The sequence below is a fragment of the Pristis pectinata genome, chromosome 33 (genome assembly GCF_009764475.1).
Source record: "Pristis pectinata isolate sPriPec2 chromosome 33, sPriPec2.1.pri, whole genome shotgun sequence".
Classification (NCBI taxonomy): domain Eukaryota; kingdom Metazoa; phylum Chordata; class Chondrichthyes; order Rhinopristiformes; family Pristidae; genus Pristis; species Pristis pectinata.
The window spans coordinates 5,819,847-5,842,381 of NC_067437.1; the positions used below are offsets into that span (position 1 = coordinate 5,819,847).

At 47.4% G+C, this 22,535-nt stretch overlaps 1 protein-coding gene across 3 annotated transcripts in view; it reads right to left on the reverse strand.

The window, feature by feature from the left end:
* LOC127585595 (transmembrane protein 184B-like) overlaps nt 1-16,364 on the reverse strand; it is a 75,436-nt gene extending 59,072 nt beyond the window's left edge. For all 3 annotated transcript variants that reach the window (XM_052043185.1, XM_052043184.1, XM_052043183.1), the window contains exon 1: nt 16,112-16,364. The gene's annotated coding sequence lies outside the window, so the exon portion shown is untranslated. The remainder of the gene's footprint in view (nt 1-16,111) is intronic.
* Between the last annotated feature and the right edge of the window lie 6,171 nt (nt 16,365-22,535).

Genomic DNA, 22,535 nt, shown 5'->3' on the forward strand with positions numbered 1-22,535 from the left:
TTGGAACAAATCTCCTCCTGGGAGAGCCTGCAGTGCCTGATCTTCATCTGTAAAACTGAAGCAAGGCTGGGGTTTGGCAACACTACCAACATCCCACCACCCCCCACTGCGACAGTGTTGTTCACTTGTGCCCGCCGTGCCTGGCACCAGTGCCAGGAATAAACCACAGAGTCCGAGATCTCCCAGAGGCAAATCTGTTTACCAGTGATTGCTGTCCAACCTTACCCCCAACAACACTGCCCAGGCTGACCCGCTGAGTTCCTTCAGCGCCTCATTTGTTGCTACACACCCCATCCCACTGCAAATTAATGTCATTCTTCACATGGAGGTTATAGACGTGGGAGCAGAATTAGGCCATTCCGCCCATCAAATCTGCTCCACCATTCAATTATGGCTGATTTCTTTTTGGTATTGGTTTATTATTGTCACTTGTACCGAGGTACAGTGAAACACTTGTCTTGCATACCGTTCGTACAGATCAATTCATTACGCAGTGCATTGAGGTAGTACAGGGTAAAAACAATAACAGAATACAGAGTGAAGTGTCACAGCTACAGGGAAGTGCATTGCAGGTAGACCATAAGGTGCAAGGTCATAACAAGGTAGATTGTGAGGTCAAGAGTCCATCTCATCATATAAGGGAACCATTCAATAGTCTCATCACTGTGGGATGGAAGCTGAGGTGGTATGTGCCCTCAGGCTCCTGTATCTTCTGCCTGATGGGAGAAGAGAGAATGACCGGGGTGGGTGGGTGGGGTCTTTGATTACGCTGGCTGCCGCATCAAGTCAGCAAGAGGTATAGACAGAATCCATGAAGGGGAGGCTGGTTTCCGTGATGTGCTGGGCTGTGTCCACAACTCTCTGCAGTTTCTTGCGGTCCTGGGCAGAGCAGTTGCCGTACCAAGCCGTGATGCATCCAGATAGGATGCTTTCTATGGTGCATCGATAAAAGTTGGTGAGTGTCAAAGGGGACACGCCAAATTTCTTTAGCCTCCTGAGGAAGTAGAGGCGCTGCTGAGCTTTCTTGGCTGTGGCATCTATGTGGTTGGACCAGGACAGGGTACTGGTGATGTTCACTCAGAGGAACTTGAAGTTCCCAACCCCATTCTCCTGCCTTCTCCCTGTAACCCTTAACCCCCTTACCAATCAAGAACCTATCAATCTCTGCCTTAAACACACCCAATGATTTGGCCTCCACAGTCCTCTGTGACAATGAATTCCACAGGTTCACCGCCCTCTGGCTGAAGAAATTCCTCCTCAGCTCAGTTTTAAAGGGACGTTCCTTCATTCTGAGGCGGTGCACTACAATGGTCGCAAGGTCTGGGGTTTACCCGAGATGTGCTCACTTTGGATAGGGTTTAGACTTACTTCTGCAGAAAGGTGAAGAGGAAACACCAGCCTCCCCACATTGCGAAACAAAAAACCTTCCCACCATCGCCCCTCCAAAGGCACCAAGCTGGCTCACCCACCGCTCCTCCAGTATCCCATCATCCTTTTCAAGTTGGAATTTGGTTTATTGTCACTTGTACTGAGGTACAGAGAAAAACTTGTCTTGCATACTGTTCGTACAGATCAATTCATTACACAGTGCATTGAGGTACTACTCTGTGAGTAATCAACACTGATTTCTCCTCCAGAGTAACTGAGACCCTGAAGCAGACTCTGCCACATCTCTGACACCATTGATGTCAAAGCCAGACTTGGGGCTGTCTGCGAATCAAAGGAGCCTCCATTTGTCCAGCCGCTGCTTGCTTTTGAGATCTTCAACGGCTGACGCCCATCGTCGAGGAAGGGAAATGTTCAGAAATAAACCAGAGCTTCACCAATAACCTAATTGACAGATGCAATTAAAAGAAAACCAGGTCACATCTCTACGGGAGGCCTCATCAGATACAGGAATCGCTCCTCTCCTGTGTACAGTTTCAGACTGCGCAGTTCAGTAAGAAACATTTGCATCTGTATGGCACCTATCACAACTAACATCAGAGACAATTTGCCCAAAGCCAGGTGTAAGGAGCAGCCACATGATAACAATAGGCCAAAATAAAATCCAGTGATCAGTGTTGGCTTATAGCAGCTTCCCCATTTACTTGACCAGCAGTCATAGCCCTAGACCTGGACCACAGATCCAGAGACACAAGTTCAAGTCCCAGCATGGTAACTGGAGAACTTAAATGTAAGTGATTAAATTAATCTGAAGTTTTAAAAAGAATTTCAACTACTAGACAGCTGCAAAAACTACTGAGTCACAGAGCAATACAGCATAGAAACAGGCCCTTCAGCCAAACTGGTCCATGCTGACCACGATGCCCTCCTAAGCTAGTCCGATCTCTGTGGGTGACCTCATCAGATATAGGAACTGCTCCTCTCTCGTGTACAGTTTCAGAGTCAGTAGCTCAATACGAAATATGTGCATTTGTATAGCACTTACCACAACATCAGAAACAATTTGCCCAAAGCCAGTTCTCACAGTGTGGCCCATATCCCTCTGAACCTTTCCTATCCATGTACCTGTCCAACTGTCTTTTAAATGTTATTGTACCTGCCTCTAGTAAAGAACTTACCCCTCAGGTCCCTTTTAAATCTTTCCTCTCTCACCTTAAACTTATGCGCTCTAGTTCTTGATCCTTTTCCCTGGGAAAAAGACTGTGCATTCACCTTATCCATGCCCCTTATGATTTTATACACCTCTATAAGATCACCCTTCAGTCTCCTACACTTCAAGGAATAAAGTCCTAGCCTGCCCAAACTCTCCCTGTAACTTAAGCCCTCGAGTCTTGGCAACATTCTCAAAGATCTTCTTTGTACACTTTCCAGCTTAATGACGTCTTTCCTATAACAGGATAACCAAAACCGTACACAATACTCCAAGTGCGGTCTCACCGGTGTCTTGTACACCTCATTCACTCATGTCTTCAGGGAAGAGAGCCTGCCATCCTTACCCATCCCATACGCAACTCCAGAGTCGCCAGCATGGTCTACGTAATTGCCTCCTTCCTTCAGGGGCAATTAGGGATGGACAATAAATGCTGGTATTGCCAATGATGTCCACTTCCTATGAGTGAAGGTGTTAACTCTCCTGCTCACCAGTGAGAGATCTTTTACTTTCACCTTAGGAGGAAGACTTGCTGTAAAAAGAGCCTCTCTGACAGTGCAGCACTCCCTCAGTACCACAATGGAGTGTTGGCCTCGATTTGGGTGCCAGCTGTCTGGAGAGGGCCTGAGCCATAACAATTCCCAACCTCATCAGGAACAACACAAAGTTGCAGATGAGGTCTACTGGCTACAGGTTCCCAGTCAGGGAGACAGACTTGAAGCAACGATGGTACACCCTGATGTGTGAACAGGGAACAGAAGCTTGGCAAGGAGCCTCTCTGCTGCCCATTCACAGCAACTCCTGGAACTGCCCAAAACCTTCTACAAACACTGAAGACACAGGAGGCTGCAGATGTTGGAACATGGAGCAAAAAAAAATAAACTAGAGGAACTCAGCTGGTCGAGCAGCATAAAGTCTTACAGGGTCTTGACCCGAAACATCAACCATCCCTTTGCCTCCACAGATGCTGCTTGACCTGCTGAGTTCCTCCAGCAGTTTTTTTTTACTCCATTCCATCAACACCACTCACCTGCTTCAAGGCCAAAGGACTGGCAAACAGTCCGTCAGGAAGATTTTTGTGCTAAATGGCACCATTTCATTTAGTAGCCTTCAGGAACACAAGCTGCAGAGAGTAGTGGACTCAGCCCAATACATCACAGGCACATCCCTCCCCACCATCGGTGGTATCCACAGGAGGCGCTGCCTCAAGAAGACAGCATCTATCAAGGATCCCCACCATCCGGGCCGTGCCATCTTCTCGCAGCTACCATCGGGAAGGAGGTACAGAAGCCTGAAGTCCCACACCACCAGCTTCAGGAACAGCTACTTCCCTTCAACCATTTGGTTCTTGAACCAACCGGCACAACCCTAATCACTACCTCAGTAGAACAACACTATGATCACTCTGTACTTACAGCGGACCTTTTGTTCTAATTGTGTTCTTTCTTGTCTAATTTTCATTTTATGTTTTCCTTTTGAATGTTGTGTCTCTAATACTACGTCCCTGTGATGTTGCTGGAAGTAAGTTTTTCATTGCACTTGTGCATACATGTACGTGTAACAATAAACTCAATTTTGACGTTGATCTGCCTTCCTGTTGTACTGACATCCCAACCTGACCAGGGATTGCAATGGAGATTGAGATCTTGTGATTATCCAGACAGGAAAGGCAAGTCCAGCCCCTTCTTTCAACACAAGAACAGGAAAGAACCGACTGCAAAATAAACACTCAGGTTTCCTTTGTTAGACAGAGGGAGGATGGATTTATCTAGCGACGTCATTGGCCAAAGTCCCTCTCGGCCAAGATGAGTCACACAGCATTGAGTCAGTCCCTGACAACCTACAGAGAAAGCAGCAAAAGCAAAGACGTGTTGTTCTTAAATAGGGACACAAATACTCCCAGCTCATAGCAGGCTCTCAGAAAGCCTGCTCTTGTTCACAATCTTTTGCAACCTCAGGGGTATTCCAAGATGTCCTTGTAACCAATGAATTCTTTTGAAAAGAGGAACTGTTGATACATTGGATATAAGCCACAGAAACAGGTCATTCAACCCAAACAGTCCATACTAGCTTTTATGCTCTACTCACACCTCCTTTCATTTTCCTCAGTGAAATCGATCAGTGTGCACCCTCTCCCGTTCCCTTCTCCCTCAAGTGCTTGTCCAGTCTCCCTGAAACTGCATCAGTAACATCTGCCTCAACCGCTCCCTGCGGGAGTGAATCTCACTGCACTTTGGATTGGAAAGTTTCTTCAACCTCCGAGTGGATTCCTTAGTGACTTTCTCACGCTGACATCCTCTGGTTATGCTTCCCCCTCCCACCACCACAACCCCCAACAGGTAGAAAGTTTCTCAAACTCATTTCAAAAACCTTCATTGGGCCACTCCACGGCTATCGTTTCTCAAGGGAGACTCGGGCTGTTTTTCTTTACCCGATACATACACCTCACATTTTCGGTGTCTTCCTTGCTAATCTTCTCCACACCTTCTCTAATGCCTCAATATCCTTTACAGTAGCACAACTGCTGCCTCATAGCTCCAGCGACCAGGTTCGATCCTGACCTCAGGCACTGACGACGTAGAATTTGGACATTCTCCCTGTGACCACGCGAGTTTATCCTGGGGGTTCCAGATTCAAGAACAGCTTCTACCCACTGTTATCAGACTCTTGAAAAGACCTCTCATGTGCTAAAGGTGAACTCTTTATCTCCCAATCTACCTCAGCGTGACCCCTGCACTTTGTCTACCTGCACTGCACTTTTCTCTGTAACACCATTCTGCATTCTGTTTATCCTTTTCACAATCTCGATGTACTTACATACAGAATGATCTGCCTGGATAACATACAAACAAAAGCTTTTCACTGTATCTCAGTACACGTGACAATAATAAACCAATTCCTCCCACACCCCAAAGACGTGCAGGCCAGTAGGTTAATTGGCTGCTGTAAATTGCCCCTAATGAGTGGCAGAATCTGGGGGGAAAAAATAGAGGAGAATGTGGGAGCTTGCCGGACAGCGCAGACTCAGTGGGCCGAAAGGCCTGTTCCAAGTTGTATGATTCCAAGTTGTGCACTGTACTGAGTGACACACTTTTTGAAATGCATGCTGTGTACAGACTCATCCCTTTGTGGACCAATAGCAGTGTGTCCCGTCACTAGAAAGCCAAACAAAGTCAGCTGGGAGGGGGAATTCAGTTTAGTAGGAATAAAAAATGCTGCAAACACTCAGCGGGTACAGCAGAATCTGTGGAAAGGGAAACGGGGCGAGACCCTTTGTCAGACAATTCTGTTTCCCTCCCCACAGACGCAGCCTGACCTGCTGAGTGTTTCCAGCATTTTCTGTTTTCATTTCAGATTTCCAGCATCTGCAGGTTTTTTGATTTACAGGTTAGTTGGCAGCAGTTGTCTTCTCCAGGTCGCTCGCCAAGTAACAATTGTTTGTTGTTTGCATTACTCAGGTGTGTGGTGTCCTCCCGAGTATTTAAGGCTAGGACCTGTTATAACACGTTGATCATAATCGGGGGATGTTTGTGAGCAGTTTGCCAGCAGTGACCTCCAGTGACCTGTCCCCGCTGGAGGTTGAATGTGAACATACAACTTTCACCTGATATTTTTTTACATTAACACCCTGGGGAAGTGTCACAAATAGATGACATGATCACTCTCCCTTTACTGTTTGCGAGAGCTTGCTGTGTTCAAATCGGCTGCGGCTTCTCCTACATAACAAAGGTGACTACACTCACAGCACACAGATGCAATCACAAGGAAGGCGCACCACCGTCTTCACTCTCGTAGAAGGTTAAGGAAGTTCGGCTTGTCACTGTACACAACAAACTTCTGTAGATGTACTGTTGAAAGTATCCTGACTGGTTGCGCCATGGTCTGGTACGGCAATTCGAATGCACAGGAACGTAAGAAGCTGCAGAGAGTAGTGGACTCAGCCCAATACATCACGGGCACATTCCTCCCTATCATCAGAAATATCTATAGGAGTCGCTGCCTCAAGAAGGCAACATCCATCCTCAAAGATCCCCACCATCCAGGCCATGTCATCTTCTCACAGCTACCATTGGGCAGGAGGTACAGAAGCCTGAAGTCCCACACCACCAGTTTCAAGAACAGCTACTTCCCTTCAACCATTTGGTCCTTGAACCAACCAGCACAACCCTAATCACTACAGTTTAGCAACACTATGACCACTTTGCACTAACATGGACTTTTTTTTGTTCTAATTGTGTTCTCCTTTATAAACATGCTGTGTAATTTATGTTTTTCTTGTGAATGCTGCTTATCTGATGCTGTGTCTGTGATGCTGCTGGAAGCAAATTTTTCATTGCACCTGTGCGCACATGGACTTGTGCATCTGACGATACACTCAACTGACTCCAGAAAGTCATTCAGCGGTTGTGAAGTATTTTGAAACACCCTGAGGTAGTGAAAGTATTGTATAGATTTATTTTTTCCTTCCATATTTATGTTCTGAGTGAGGATCTTCCATCTGCTTTCATATAACTGCAGTTGGAAAGTATGCTAAGGAGGAACTGACAGTTCATCTGAAGAGACCTTAGAAAGTGGTCGGTTAGCAGCATGTGTGAGATTTTGAGCTTCATACGTTGAGGTCCTGAGAACCATTCCCGAGGGGAAACTTCTTCACGCAGAAGATGGTGGGTATATGGAACGAGCTGCCAGAGGAAGTGTTGAGGGAGGTCCAATAACAACATTTAAAATTAACACTTGGATAGGAAAGGCTCAGAGGGATACGGGCGGGCAAATGGGACTAGCTTAGATGGGTATCTTGGTCAGCATGGACGAGTTGGGCTGAAGGGCCCTTTTCCATCCTGTACGGCTCTATAAACAGGGAGGTTACACTACACATCTGTGGAGCACCGACGTGACTGCAATAATTTGGTCTTTGCTCTTTGGGAAGGAAGTGGAGAGGAGGAGATTTACCAGAACGGTTCCGGGACTGAGGGACACTGTGCTTTGTTCACCTCTGAGCAGAAGGAGGTTTAATACCTGGACAAGGCTGGTCTCAGTGACACAGGTTCAAGGCTTTGAGTGAAGGATACACAGGGGGAGGTGGAAATGATGCAAGGGAGATTTTTTGTTTACGCAGCCACTGATAATAACCTGGAACTTGGTGCTCCCGAGGGTGGTGAAAGTGATCGGTGGTTTCAAAAGAAAATTGGATGAGCATGGTAGGGAAGTAAACTTCGAAGTACAGGAATGGGACTGAATGGATTTCTCTCTGGAGAACCAACAGGGGCACAAAGGCCAAATAGTCTCCTTCACTGTTGTGACTCCATCAACATGTCCCTCTGCCCTTTCTTAGGGTTCCTCTTTAAAGCCTCTGACATTTGCCTGGACGATTCCTGGTATTAGCAAGTTCCGCATTCTGACTGCGGAGGCTTCTCCTGAACTTCCTACTGGTTTTGTTTGTGGTTTCCTTGCATTTACATCACCATGTTCCGCTATCTCCTGCAGCAAATGTCTACATTCTGAAAGCCTTTTGTAATCTTAAAGCTCTCTTGGGAGACTTCTGTCTTCACTTTGGGGCATCCTGCAAGGGATGTAAAACACTCTATATAAACAAGTGTTTACTTTTCTCTTTTGCAGAGAATAGCAGCCAAGCCAGTTTAACCCTTCCTGGTAGATGCTTAACTGATTTATTATTATTGTCAGGTGTAACAAGGTACAGTGAAAAACTTTGTTTTGCATCACATCTGTACATCGAGGTAGTACAAGGGAAAAGCAATAACAGAATGTAGAATATAGTGTTACAGTTTCAGAGAAAGTGCAGTGCAGGCAGACAATAAGGTGCAAGGCCATGACAAGGTAGATTGTGAGGTCAAGAGTCCATCTTATTGTACAAGGGGACTGTTCAATAGTCTTATAACAGCAGGACAGAAGCAGTCCTCGAGCCTGGTGGAACAGACTTTTATATCTTCTGGGGGGGGAGAGAAGTGAAGAGAGAATGTCCAGGATGGGAGGGGTCTTTGATTATGTTGGCTGCTTTAACCGAAGCAGCGAGAAGCGTAGACAGAGTCTGTGGAGGGGAGGCTGGTTTTCATGATGTGCTGAGCTGTATCCACAACTCTGCAGTTTCTTGTGGTCTTGGGCAGAGCAGTTGCCATACCAAGCCGTGATGCAACCTATGGTGCCTCTACGTATGTATCTGAAGGATCTGTGCATCCTGTCTAAGGGATGCAACTCCTCGGTTCCTGCATTCACCTTGAATTGCACCATCTTTTGGTGCCCATCTGACCAGTGGGAGACTTGACTGGGTAAGATACTGGGTTCAGGACTGGAGTCCATGCCATTTGCAGAAAGAGAGAGGGGGGAGGGGGGAGACCAAAGGGAAGTCTTCTTAATAGATGTCATCATGATGCATTAGATATGAACAATAAATGTCAGCCGTGCTAGGACCACAAAAGAATGAATAAAAATGATAATTTCAGTGTTTTTATTTTTTTTAAAGAACTTACAGGTGACCTTTAATAGATGAGGAAGAGTCAGGAAAAGTAATGAGAGACTTTGAAAGAGATTCAAGGGGTGGGGGGGTGAGGGATGACAAAGGACGTGAAAGTACTGAAGAGGGTGCAGTGAGATTCACCAGGATGTTGCCCCCTCAGTGATTTAGAAGCCACCTTGCTATGGGCAGGCATGGTAGTGTAACGGTCAGTGTAACGCTTTACAGCGCCAGTGATCCGGGTTCAATTCTGGATTCTGGCTGCTGTCTGTAAGGAGTTTGTACCTTCTCCCCTTGTCTGCATGGGTTTCCATAGAACCGTACAGCACAAAACAGGCCCTTCGGCCCACCATGTTGTGCTGTCCATCAAACCACCCTCCAGGTGCTCCGGTTTCCTCCCACATTCCAAAGATGTACAGGTTAGGAATTTGTGGGCATGCTATGTTGGCACCAGAAGCATGATGACACTTGCGGGCTGCCCCAGAACACTCTACACAAAAGATGTATTTCACTGTGTTTTGATGTACATGTGACTAATAAAGATATCTTATCTTATTCACTGAATGATGGGCTGCTGCTGTGGGTGAAATCAAGGCATCACCTTAGCTAGTCTGAGTGCCATGAGCAGCTGTGACAGGTGACCTGTGAGCATGCTGGTTGATCAGAACATTGGGTGTCCCCAGAGAACAAGATACCACAGATGCTGCAGATCTGAAAGTGCTGAGAATAACCAGGTTAGGTAGCAAAGGGAAAGGTGGCGGTGAGAAGATCAAGTTCACGTTAGGTCGTCAATGAAATTTCACCCACGTTAACGCTGCTTCTCTCCTGACAGAAGATTGATTTCACACAGCAGTCCTGTCTTTTAACAGCCACCAGAATAGGTAGGAAAGGCAGCACCTTGGGCAAAGGAAAACCCTCAGGCATTGCACTTGAGTCAGAGTCATACAGCATGGAAACATCCACACCAAAGGTGCCTTCCCAAGCTAGTCCCATTTGCCTGCATTTGGCCATATCCCTATAAACCCTTCCTATCCAATGCAACTGTCCAAATGACTTAAATGTTGTAATTGCACCTGCATCTTTTGCACTATTTATTTTTTTAAACTTATAGCCATGTTTATGTCTTGCTCTTTTCTGCTGTGCAAAATTTCACAACACAGTGATAATAAACCCGATTCTGATTCCTCTAGCAGCTCGTTCCAGATACCCACCACACTCTGTGTGAAAAACTTGTCTGTCAGATCCCCTTCGAATCTTCGCCCCTCTCACCTTCAACCTAAACTCTACGATGAACTTTTATTTCATTCAAATTGTGTTCTTTCTTGTAAAAATTGTGTACAATTTGTTTTTTTCTTGCGAAGGCTACTTATCTGATGCTCTGTGCCTGTGATGCTGCTGCAAGTAAGTTTTCCATTGCACCTGTGCACATGACAACAAACTTGACTTTGACTTTAGACTCCCCTACCCAGATTCTGGAGTCCAGTCACCTTATCTATGCCCCTTATGATTTTATACACCCGAGGTCACCCCTCAACCTCCTTCGCCCCAATGAAAAAAGTCCCAATCTCCTTATAACTCAGGCTGTCCGGTCCCAGCAACATCCTTGTGAATTTTTTCTACCCCTTCTCCAGCTTAATCACATCCTTCCCAACAGTGTGGTGACCAGAACTGCACACAGTACTCCAGCTAGTCTCAATGGGAGCATTGATGGCAAAATGTAGGCACAGACATTGGTTCTGGTAAACACCACTAAGAGGAGTCCAACTGGCCAAGTCTCCACACGGCAGAACCATCCAGGAACTAACTAAAAGTCCACACTTCTTTCCACATAGTGGGAGGTCATTCTATGCCAATTCACAGAGCTATCCCATTCCCCACTAAATTTTCCCTACAACCCATTCTCCCCACATTCCTATCATCATTGGCTGCAGCTCCCTGCTGCCTCAGGAGGTAGAAACATTTCATCAAGTGTGGAACAGCGATTGTCATCTGTGCAAGAGCATACCTCTCAGCTACAGAAACAATTGAACCCTATTAGAAAGTTTGCCAAACATGAAATCCTTAGGGAGTTCAAGTGGGTAAACGTGGAGAGGTTGCTTCTCCTGGCTGGTGACTCTAGAACCAGAAGTCACAGCGTACAGGTAAGGGGTTGGCTTTAGGACAAATGAGAAGTTTCTTCCTTCTGAAGATGGTAAAGTTGGAATAGTCCTCTCCAGCATGTTGTAAAATTCAGTTATTGAGTTCATTCAATGCCAAGTAATAGATTTTTGGATATTATGGAATCAAGGGATATGGGGACATAGGAAGAAAGTGATGATTTAGATCAGCTCTGATCTCACTTTGAGCTTGAGAGGTTGAATGACCTACTCCTATGTTCTTTAAGTCAGAGCCACAACAAAGAACAGCAACAGCAAGCTTCTATACAAAAGCTTCAACGCAGGAAAGTCTCCAGAGTACAGTCAGGCAGCCCACACTTGACTGCCGCCAGACCCGGACAACATTCAGGCATGGTATGAGAAGAGGCAAGTAAGATTCATGCCAAAGTGCCAGACAATAACCATCTTCAGCAAGTCCAGGCAGCCACTCAGGACATTAAAGCCCATTTCCAAGTACCCCACTGTCAACATGCTTAGCGTTACTATTGACGAGAAACTCAACTGGACCATCCATGTGAATACAATCATTACAGGCGCAGGTTGGAGACTGGATGCTACGGCAAGTGACTCACCTCCTGACACCCTAAGGCTTTTCCATCATCAGCAAGATACATGAAAAACACGATGATGATGATGGAGGCCCCAGCTATGCCTCTTCATTGACTACATTGAACAGTCTCTGTTCCAAGCCTAATCCGGCCCCATTCCTCAGCTCTTTCTCTGCTATATCAATGACTGTATCGGTGCCACCTCTTGTACCCATGAGGAACTCGACAGTTTCATAAATTTTGCCACTAATTTTCACCCAGCTCTCCAATTCGCTTGGACTATCTCTGACACCTCTCCTTCCTCGATCTTTCTGTCTCCATCTCAGGAGATTGCTTATCCACTGACGTCTTTGACAAACCCACAGCTGCCTTGATTACAGCTCCTCCCATCCTGTCTCTTGCAAAGATGCTCTCCCTTTTTCTCAATTTCTCCACCTCCGCAGCATCTGCTCCCATGATGAGGCTTTCTACTCAAGGACATCGAGATGTCCAACTTCTTTTCTAACCAGGGATTTCCCCCAACTGTGGTCAAGCGAGCTTGCACCTGTATCTCTACCATTTCCCGCACCTCAGCTCTCACCCCCACCCCTCCAAGAACCAACATGGATAGGGTCCCCCTTGTCCTCATTTCATCCCACCAGCCTACAGATCCAACACATCATTCTCCGCCACTTCTGCCATCTCCAATGGGACCCCACCGCCAAACACATCTTCCCCTTCCTGACCCTTTCTGCCTTTCGCATGGACTGCTTTCTCCACGACTCCCTCGTTCACTCCTCCCCACCATAACTCATCCTGCTCCCTCTCTGGGAACTTTCCACTGCCCCCGCCATAGGTGCAACACTTGCCCCTACACCACCTCCATCCAGGGACCCAAACAGTCCTTTCAGGTGAGACAGATTCTCCTGCACCTCCCTTAATATCATCGACTGCATTCGGTGCTCCAAGTGTGGCCTCCTCTACATTGGTGAGACCAAACGCAGACTGGGTGACCATTTCACAGACCACCTGCGCTCCGTCCGTAACCGCGATCTGCATCTCCCCGTTGCCAGTCACTTCAACTCCCCCTCCCACAATATCACTGATATGTCAGTCCTCGGCCTCCTCCACTGCCAGGAGAATTCCAAGCTCAAACTGGAGGAACAGCACCTCATTTTCCGTCTTGGAACCTTGCAGCCTAACGGCAAGAACATTGAATTCTCCCACTTTAGGTAATCCCCACAAACCCCCCCCCCCCCACACCCCCACCACGCTTCTTCTCTTCTTCCCTTTCCTAGCCTTTTTTTTACTCTCTCTTCTTACCTTTAACCCATCCCCCAGTGGATCTGCTCTCCCCTCCTCCCCCGCACCTGCCCATCACTATCTCTTACCTGCATCTACCTATCACCACCCTGTGCCCACCCCACCTCCCCTCTTTTGTCCACCCATCACTGCTCTGCTTTTCCCTCCTACATATCTGGCTTCCCCTTTGCCTATCTTCAGTCCTGACCCGAAACGTTGACCGCCTGCTTTTCTCCACGGATGCAGCCTGGCCTGCTGAGTTCCTCCAGCATCAGAATGTTTTTCATCCAGATTCCAGCATCTGCGGCCCTTTGTTTCATCAATCAGATACAAGTCAGAATCTACAACTCTCCACTTGCCTGGATGAATGCAGCTCTAAGCATTAAGGAGCTCAACACCATTCAGAACAAAGCAATCCAGTTGAATGGGGTGCCATTCTCAACCTTAAATACTCACTCCCTTTACCACCTGAATTTTTTTAAAATTCCAAAATAAACTTTATTCATCATAAAAAAACAAACTATATACAACAATAAAAACAGTGCAAGCCTTTACGTTCGTTTACAGATTAGTGTTATCTATATATATATAGAAACACAGCACTGATGCCACTCGTGTGGCATGCCTGAATATGCCGTGCAAGTGCACGCCATCTACAAAATGCACTGCGGTGGATCACCCAGGCATGGTAGTGTAGCAGTTAGCATAACACATTACAGCGCCAGCGACCCGGGTTCGATTCCGGCTGCTGTCTGTAAGGAGTTTGTACGTTCTCTCCGTGTCTGCGTGGGTTTCCTCCGGGTGCTCTGGTTTCCTCCCACATTCCAAAGACGTACGGGTTAGGAAGTTGTGGGCACGCTATGTTGGCGCCGGAAGCGTTGCGACACTTGCGGGCTGCCCCCAGAACACTACGCAAAAAGATGCATTTCACTGTCTGTTTTGATGTACGTGTGACTAAAAGATATCTTGTCTTATGGACTGAATGACAGGCTGCCGCTGTGGGTGAAATCAAGGCATCACATTAGCTATGCTGAGTTCCATGACAGGTGACCTGTGAGCATGCTGGTTGATCAGAACATTGGGTGTCCCCAGAGAACAAGATACCACAGATGCTGCAGATCTGAAAGTGCTGAGAATAACCAGGTTAGGTAGCAAAGGGAAAGGTGAACCTGAAGCTTCTCACCACCACGTTAGGTCATCAATGAGATTTCATCCACGTTAACACTGCTTCTCTCCTGACAGGAGATTGATTTCACACAGCAGTCGAGGGTCTTTTAACAGCCACCAGAATAGGTAGGAAAGGCAGCACCTTGGGCAAGGGAAAACCCTCAGGCATTGCACTTGAGTCAGAGTCATACAGCTTACTTCTGACAGCACCCACCAAACCTACAACCTCCACTGCAAAGGACAAGGGCAGCAGGTGCACGGCAACACCACCACACTCAGGTTCCCCTCAAAGTCCCACATCATCCTGACTCGGAAATATACATTTGGTCCTATATCGTCTCGGGATTCGAGTCCTGAAAATCCCACCCAACAGCACTATGGGAGCACCTTCACCACACAGACTGCAGCAGTTCAAGAGCGACCTCCTTCACAAGAACAGTTACAGATGGGCAATAAACTCCATCCTCACCAGCAACACCACACACAGACACACCAACGTGGGGGGAGATGGGTTAGTCAAGAGCCAAGTGTCCTTGGAGGGCTGCTGAGCAGGGGAGGTTTACAGACACTGATTTTGATCACAATGTTAAACCTGTTGCAGCCACCCTGAAACTAGATGGAAAATAACTTCAGTGCAAAACGAAAAAAAATAAAGAAACTGCTGTTGAAAAAACATCACAGGGTTGGGGAGGGAAGAGAATTGATTTGAAATGCAAAATGTAAATGAAACTGTAATCACAGAGGGAGACGCAAAAGGTCGTGACTATAACATTCAGATGTGAAAAACCAGGATGGAAATGTATAACTGAATGTCTGTAAACACCCCCAACATATTTTGGGGGAGGGGGGGTGGGAAAGAGACTGGATTGTTATATTAATAACTCAGACGGTATTTTTCTGCCACATCCTGTAGTTTATGGGGCCAGCTCAGTGCGTGTCACTGTTTATGTACAGACCACAGCTCAACCGACACAGTTGGAAGGGGAGGGGTTTGGGAGCCGGTTCGCTGCCCCAATCTCTGCTGGACTAACGGGCTACAGCGTTAGAAGCCTCCAACTGGTGCAGGGAGAACAGAGCAGCTCACAGAATAGCACTGATACATTATAACTCGTCACTTAGAAACGTTGTCTTTGAAGGGAAAAGGGTTAGAGGGTGCACATTGGGAAAACAGAATAAAGCAAATTGCACCACGGGCCCATCAGAAAGCGTTTTAACATTCTCAATATGAAACCGGACCCAGAAGGGGAAAGCAAATGTTAGCAGCAAGTCAGTTATAAAAAGATGGTATTTAAACTGTTTTCTAAAAAGGGTGTGACACATCGAAATAAGCTCCAGCACACCACCCCCACGCGAAAACGGTGCAGGCAACAGAAAGTTTTGCCCAACAGTGCACATCACCTGCACTGGTTAAAATCTTCCAAGGAAAGATTTTGTTTTTGGCAAAAGTGTTAACATGCATTTTAACACGGATTTGACTCCAATGCACACATCACGGATCTACAGCTTCGCCCAAACTAATACAGACGAGCAAAACAGCAATTAAACCGTGGGTTTTGCTGTGTGTGTGTGTCGGGGGGGGGGGGGGGGGGGGTGAGAGATGATTAAAAAGCAGGGTTACAATTACTTAGATTACCGCGAATTAATTAGATTGAGATGCATTTCTTTTAGAGAAATTATATTCCCTTCCCCTCCCTCCCTCCTCTTCTCTTCCCTTCCTCCCTCCCTCCTCTTCTCTTCCCTTCCTCCCTCCCTCCTCTTCCCTCCCTCCCCTTCCCTCCCTCCTCTTCCCTCCCTCCTCTTCCCTCCCTCCCTCCTCTTCTCTTCTCTTCCCCTCCTCCCTCCTTCCCTTTTCTCTTCCCTTCCCCTCCTCCCTCCTTCACCTCCCCCCCCTTACCTTTGCATGGTTGTCACTGGGATGTGGTCAATGCAACACATTCACTCCGGCTGTGAAATGTTGCAGCGAGGGACAACTTCAAAGGTTCCAGAGGAGGGGGCTGCAACATTGGGTGGGGAGGAAGGGAGGGGCTAAAGCTGGAAGCAGTTGAGATGCTGATGCTGGGGACAGGAGGGGTACATTCCCCCCTCCTCCGACCACAACAACCCCCGCGTTACTCTGCCACCGCGATCCCGGATTAAAGGGCTGCAGCCCCCGCGCCTGCGCACTCTCGGCGGCTTCCCCCCTCCTCCCCGGCCCTCCGGGTGACGTCACCCCTGCAGTTTCTTAAAGGGGCCGTGGTCCGGCCAGAGGTGGTGGCTCAAGATGTGGGGGGTGGAGTGGGTGAGGATTAACATCCCCTCCCCCCCCGCAAAACAAAAGGTGCATTAACATACCTACCGCAAATAAAAAGGTGCAATGCTCTCCCCAGCCAGGTTAGGCTGTTCACCCTTGTGCTGTAAATGGCTGAGATTGACCTAATTTTGTATGCTGAGATTTGGTCTGTCACCAAAGACACTTGCAAATTTCTACAGATGTGCAGTGTAGAGCATCCTGACTGGTTGCATCACCGCCTGGTATGGAGGCTCCAATGCGCAGGATCGCAAGAGGCTGTAGAGGGTTGTAGACCATCACGGGCACAACCCTCCCCGCCATCGAGGACATCTTCAAGAGGCGGTGTCTCAAGAAGGTAGTATCCATCACTAAGGACCCTCACCACCCGGGACATGCCTTCTTCTCGTTACTACCATTGGGGAGGAGGTACAGGAGCCTGAATACCCACACTCAATCATTTAAGAACAGCTTCTTCCCCTCCGCCATCAGATTTCTGAACTGTCCACGAACCCATGAACATGACCTCATTATTTCTTTTTTTTTGCAGTATTCATTTTGTAATTTATAGTCATTTTGTCTTGTACTGAACTGCTGCCACAAAATAACAAATTTCAACAGCATATGTCAGTGATAATAAACCTGATTCTGATATCTTCCAGCTACAGCAATTGTCCATTGAAATTCAAGCCCGTTTCATCGTTTCTGACACAATTGGCCTGAAACATTTCTCTCCCCACAGATCCTGCCTGATTTACAGGACATTTCCTGTTTTTATTTCAGCTTTCAGTCATCTGCGGGATTTTGCTTTCGAAAGTCAAAGCTAGCCAGTCCAAGCAGTGGTCTCTGGGGACACATGAGACTGCAGATGCTGGAATCTGGAGCAACACACAAAACGCTGGAGGAACTCAACAGGTTGGGCAGCATCTGTGGAGAGAAGTGGTAGTCAATGTTTTGGGTCTTGATCCGAAATATCGACTGTCCATTTCTCTCCATAGATGCTGCCTGACCTGCCGAGTTCCTCCAGCGTCTTGAGTGATCTTTAGGGCTTCTTGTGTCTTGCAATAACCTCGTCCTCCTTAGATGGCTCTATGCACTATGCGTTGAGGATCCCCAACTCTTGAATAAACCTCCCTTCTCTTTCCCTCCAGGATAGTAAAGGTTTAGAGGGATGCAGGAGACAGCTAATGCTGGAATCTGGAGCAACACACAAGATGCTGGAGGAACTCAGAGGGTCAGGCAGCATCTGTGGAGGGAAATGGACAGTTGACATTTCAGGTCTAGACCCTTCATCTGGACTGGTTCAGAGGGATATGGGCCAAACATGGGCAAATGGGACTAGCTTAGGTGGGCATTTGGTCGGTATGGATGAGTTGGGCCGAAGGGCCTGTTTCCGTGCTGCATGACTCTATGAGCCCTGTGTGAAATGCTGGCAAAGTTGTCCGACATTCTGGTGGTGTCCCAGAGCACTGCAGCTAGAAGAGGGGATTAATATGGATGGGTGCCCACTGGTCAGCATGGACATGGTGAGCCAAATGGCCTGTTTCCCTGCTGTTTGACTCCATGTGGCTCCTCTAGCCTGCTCTGCTATTCAATGTCACAGTTAATCCTGCCCCTCAAGCCCAGATTTCCACTTGATCCCCAGCCTCTTTATTCCCTCCATGCCCAAATATCTCAGTCTCGAATCATTCTCAACAACTGACCAATCATAAGTCTCCCGGAGGGAGAACTGCAACTCCCACCCTAAACTCAAGAGTGAAGAGATTCCTCCTTTATCTCAATCCTAAATGACTAAGCCGTGATGCAGAGCCAGTGTCCTTGGATCTAAAGTCTCCAGCCTGAGGACTTGGCCTCCTGGTCACCTACTTGTCTCTCCCTCTTCAGGAGATCACCTCTCATCCAAACTCTAGGGGCAGAAGGGATGTGGGACCACACAAGGATAGATTTGAGATGCTGGGAGTGTTTTCTTTGGGAAAGGCTGAGGAGAGGTCTGATAGGACTACATAAAATGATTAGGTTTCTGGACAGAGTGACATGTTCCCATTGGTGGAGGGGGTCAAATGGACAGAGTTCCCATTGGTGGAGGGGCTCAAAGACCAAAGCTCATGGTACAAAATAAATGGGAAGAGAATTAAGGGTCAGGTGAGGGAAGGTTGCTTTTATTTTGTGTGTGGCTGGAGTCTGAAATGCATTGCCTACAGATCTGGTGGAGGCAGTGTGGCCTTTAAGAAGGAATTGGATGAAGATACAGTGGAGAAATATTACAAGATTGGAGAGAAAGGGCCATTGGGTGGAACTGGAGGAATGTTCTGGTAGAGAGCTGGCATGGACGTGATAGGCCAAATGGCCTCCTTCTCTACTGTAATGATTCTCTTCAACCCTCAAAGGGCAGCCCGCATCTCCCAAGGATCGATCAAGTGAATCCTTATCGCACTGACTCGTTGAAAGTACAGGTTGAAACCCTCTGGTACGACATTCTGTGGCAACACCACAGGTTTTGAATCTGTAGTACAGATCTGTACGAATTAACTAAGATCTAACTAATATCTAAGATTAACTAAGATCTGTACCAATCTGTAGCTAATTAACTTACCAGTGCAACTTTTGCAATCTTAGCCAACAGTTTTTCCAACTTATGGAAATTTTCGGTAGCAGACAGCTCTTGGAACCCTTTAGTGAACCAGAGAGTATCTGCACTTAGGAAAAGTTGTCCTGCTCAGAGGAAGATGATTCGGGACAATTTCTGTGGTCTGGATTTTTTGTGATTCGGCACCAGTCAGATCTCAAGGGTGCTAGACTAAAGAGTTTCAACCTGTATTGCCTTCTTCGGATAGAGACTGAAGTTCAATTGCTGGTCTACGTTGGCTAATCTCAGCCAACAGCAGAAATAAAGCTGCTGCAATCAGGCTCAGTGACCCTGATTTGAAGGGTTCGTGCTGTGGAATGGATGCTGAGTAGGCGTTAAACCATAAGATATAGGAGCAGAATTAGGCCATTCGGCCCATCGAGTCTGCTCCACCATTCTATCATGGCTGATATTTTTTTTTCAACCCCATTCTCCCGCCTTCTTCCTGTAACCCTTAACCCCCAAACCTATCAACCTCTGTTTAAATGACTTGGCCTCCACAGCTGTCTGTGGCAATGAATTCCACAGATCCACCACCTTCTGGCTGAAGAAATTCCTCCTCATCTCAGTTTTAAAGGGACGTCCCTTTATTCTGAGGCTGTGCCCTCGGATCCTAGACTCTTCTACTGATGGAAACATCCTCTCCATGTCCACTCTATCCAGGCCTGTAATTATCCGGTAGGTCTCAATGAGATCCCCCTCATCCTTCTGAACTCCATCGAGTACAGGCCCAGAGACATCAAATGCTCCTCATACATTAAGCCTTTCATTTCTGGGATCATTCTTGTGAACCTCCTCTGGACCCTCTCCAGCGTCAGCTCATCCTTACTTAGATACAGGGCCCAAAACTGCTCTCACAATATTCTAAGTGCAGTCTGACCAACGCCTCATCAAGTGTCACCTTGCCCACTCTGGGTGTAAGGATACAACCTGGGCGAGGCCTTGTTACCTCGTTGGGATGGTCACAACAGAATTGGTGCAACACAAGCGTGGCCACTGTTGTGAAGTGCTAATGAGCACAGAGGGTGCACCCAAGTATTGAGTAAGTGACATCCAGAGAGGAGGAGGGAGAACAGGAAGGGTGGGGGGTGGGGGGTGGAAATCGGTGAGCTAGAGAACATTAGGAGGAGTATCAACCGTTGCTCAGGGACAGCATAAACCAATCACCTCTTGTATCGTCAAGGATGCCTGCCACCCTGGCCATTCCCCTTTCTACCTTCTGGGAGAAGGTACAGGAGCTTGAAAGCCCAGACATCCAGACTCAGGAACAGCTTCTCCCCCACTGCTGTCAGACTCCTGAATCAACCACCTCTCTCACATCCCCTTCCCGGTGGAGCTTCCATGTTCTCAAACTCTTAATTCTACTTCTTCTGTTGTTGTCACTTTAGCACTTCTTTTTGCACTACAATACTTTGCACCATTCCATCATTTTGCCCTCGTTGTTGTACTTACTGCTGTATTTATTATCACCATGTACACTGTTTACTCTCTGAGCTTCACGCGAGCAAGTAATTTCATTGCAACCTGGTGTAAATGACAATAATCTGAATGAGGAAGATGACTGACTGCTGTCTCCAAGCCAACGCCAGCCCCCAGAACATCAGCAGCTGATATCAGAGCACCCGTGGGAGAAAGGGCCACCAGATGGGAAATGAAGTCCACCTCTGCACAGAACTGTAGGAACTACAACCTGACAGTGCCCACTGGTTTCCTGAACGTTGACCTGACAGGGTTCAGAACCAGGACACACCACTTCATTGCGGATCAAACCAGCACACCACCCCACCCCACCCAGGCCTAGTGAGCTGGAGACCACCACACCTGCAGCCCTCCCCCTCAGCACCCTGGTGTACATGACAATAAACTAATCTGACAATCTGAGTGAGAAGGACTTGGCTCAAGTGCTGCTCCAACAGCTCAAGGGCCATTTCTTGGTTAATGCTGCAGAGCTGAGTGAGTGCTTCCCTGTTGGAGGTGTGATCCTTTGGATGAGATCCAGATCTGTCTGCCTCCTCCACAGAGCTCAATACACCCATTAAATATTCAAGGAGGAGTTGGATATTGTTCTTGGGGCTAAAGGGAGCAAGGGATGCTGGGAGAAAACAGGAATGGGGTGTGAATGTGGACTGTGTGCATTTCCCTCCACAGATGCTGCCTGACCTGTTGAGTTCCTCCAGCACTTTGTGTGTTGCTGAATGTGGAGAATCAGCCATGCTCCAATTGAGTAGCAGAGCAGGCTCGATGGGCCAAATGGCCTATTTATACTCTTATATTCTACTACATTTAAGATACTTTTACTAGTCACATGTACATCGAAACACACAGTGAAATACATCTTTCGCAATAGAGTGTTCTGGGGGCAGCCCCGCAAGTGTCGCCACGCTTCCGGCGCCAACGTAGCACGCCCGCAACTTCCCAACCCGTACGTCTTTGGAATGTGGGAGGAAACCCACGCAGACACGGGGAGAACGTACAAACTCCTTACAGACGGTGGCCAGAATTTTACCCGGCTTGCTGGCGCTGTAATAGCATTACGCTAACTGCTACACTACTGTGCCTGCCCTACGTAAAAGCTGTAAAAATGAGGCTTGGGAAAGGCCCAGCAGGCAGTGTTCGTGGAGAGAGGAAATCCGTATATTACAGATGAATCATTTATAGCAGAACTGGTTCAGTACCAAGCAGAGAAAGTGCATAGAGCAGTACAGCACAGGAACAGGCCCTTCAGTCCATCGTGTCTGCGCTATGATGCCAATCTAACTAATCCCATCTGTCTACATATCATCGGTATCCCTCCATTCGCTGCCTGTTCATAAGTTATCCAATATTGTTGACTTCAATATTCAGTCCAAAAGACTGCAACGCGCACAGATAGAGGAGGTGTTGTTCTGTATAATACAGGAGGCCACTGACAAATATGTCAGAGTGGGAAAGGCACGGAGAACCAAAGCATTTAATTCTGTCTGTCTTTCTACAGACGCTGCCTGACCTGCTGAGTATTTCCAGCATTTTATGTTTTTATCTCAGGTTTCCAGCATCTGCAGTTGTATGATTTGCATTTGAACCTCCTAATCTGGACATCCAATAACTGAGAGAAGGGAAGCAGTTTGGATCCAGTCATCCGTTGACGTGACTTGAAGCAGGTGATCTCAAGTAGTCACTTGAGACAGGGCTGCATGAAGCAGCTCCCCAGTCTGTGCTGCAGAGAGAAGGAAGGAAAGTCATTGAGAAAACAACCTCCACCGCTGTGTTGGCTTGGGAACAGCAAGACCACCTGATCATCGTGTTGGAGAAACAAAGAAGTGAAGTGGAGCTAAGTTAGTAAAATGGGAGTTGAAACAGGAACACGCAGGGGAATAGCATGGGCAGATTCAGGATGTGATCACGCACACAGTCCATCAATTTTCATTCCAACTGTGCGTGAAGACA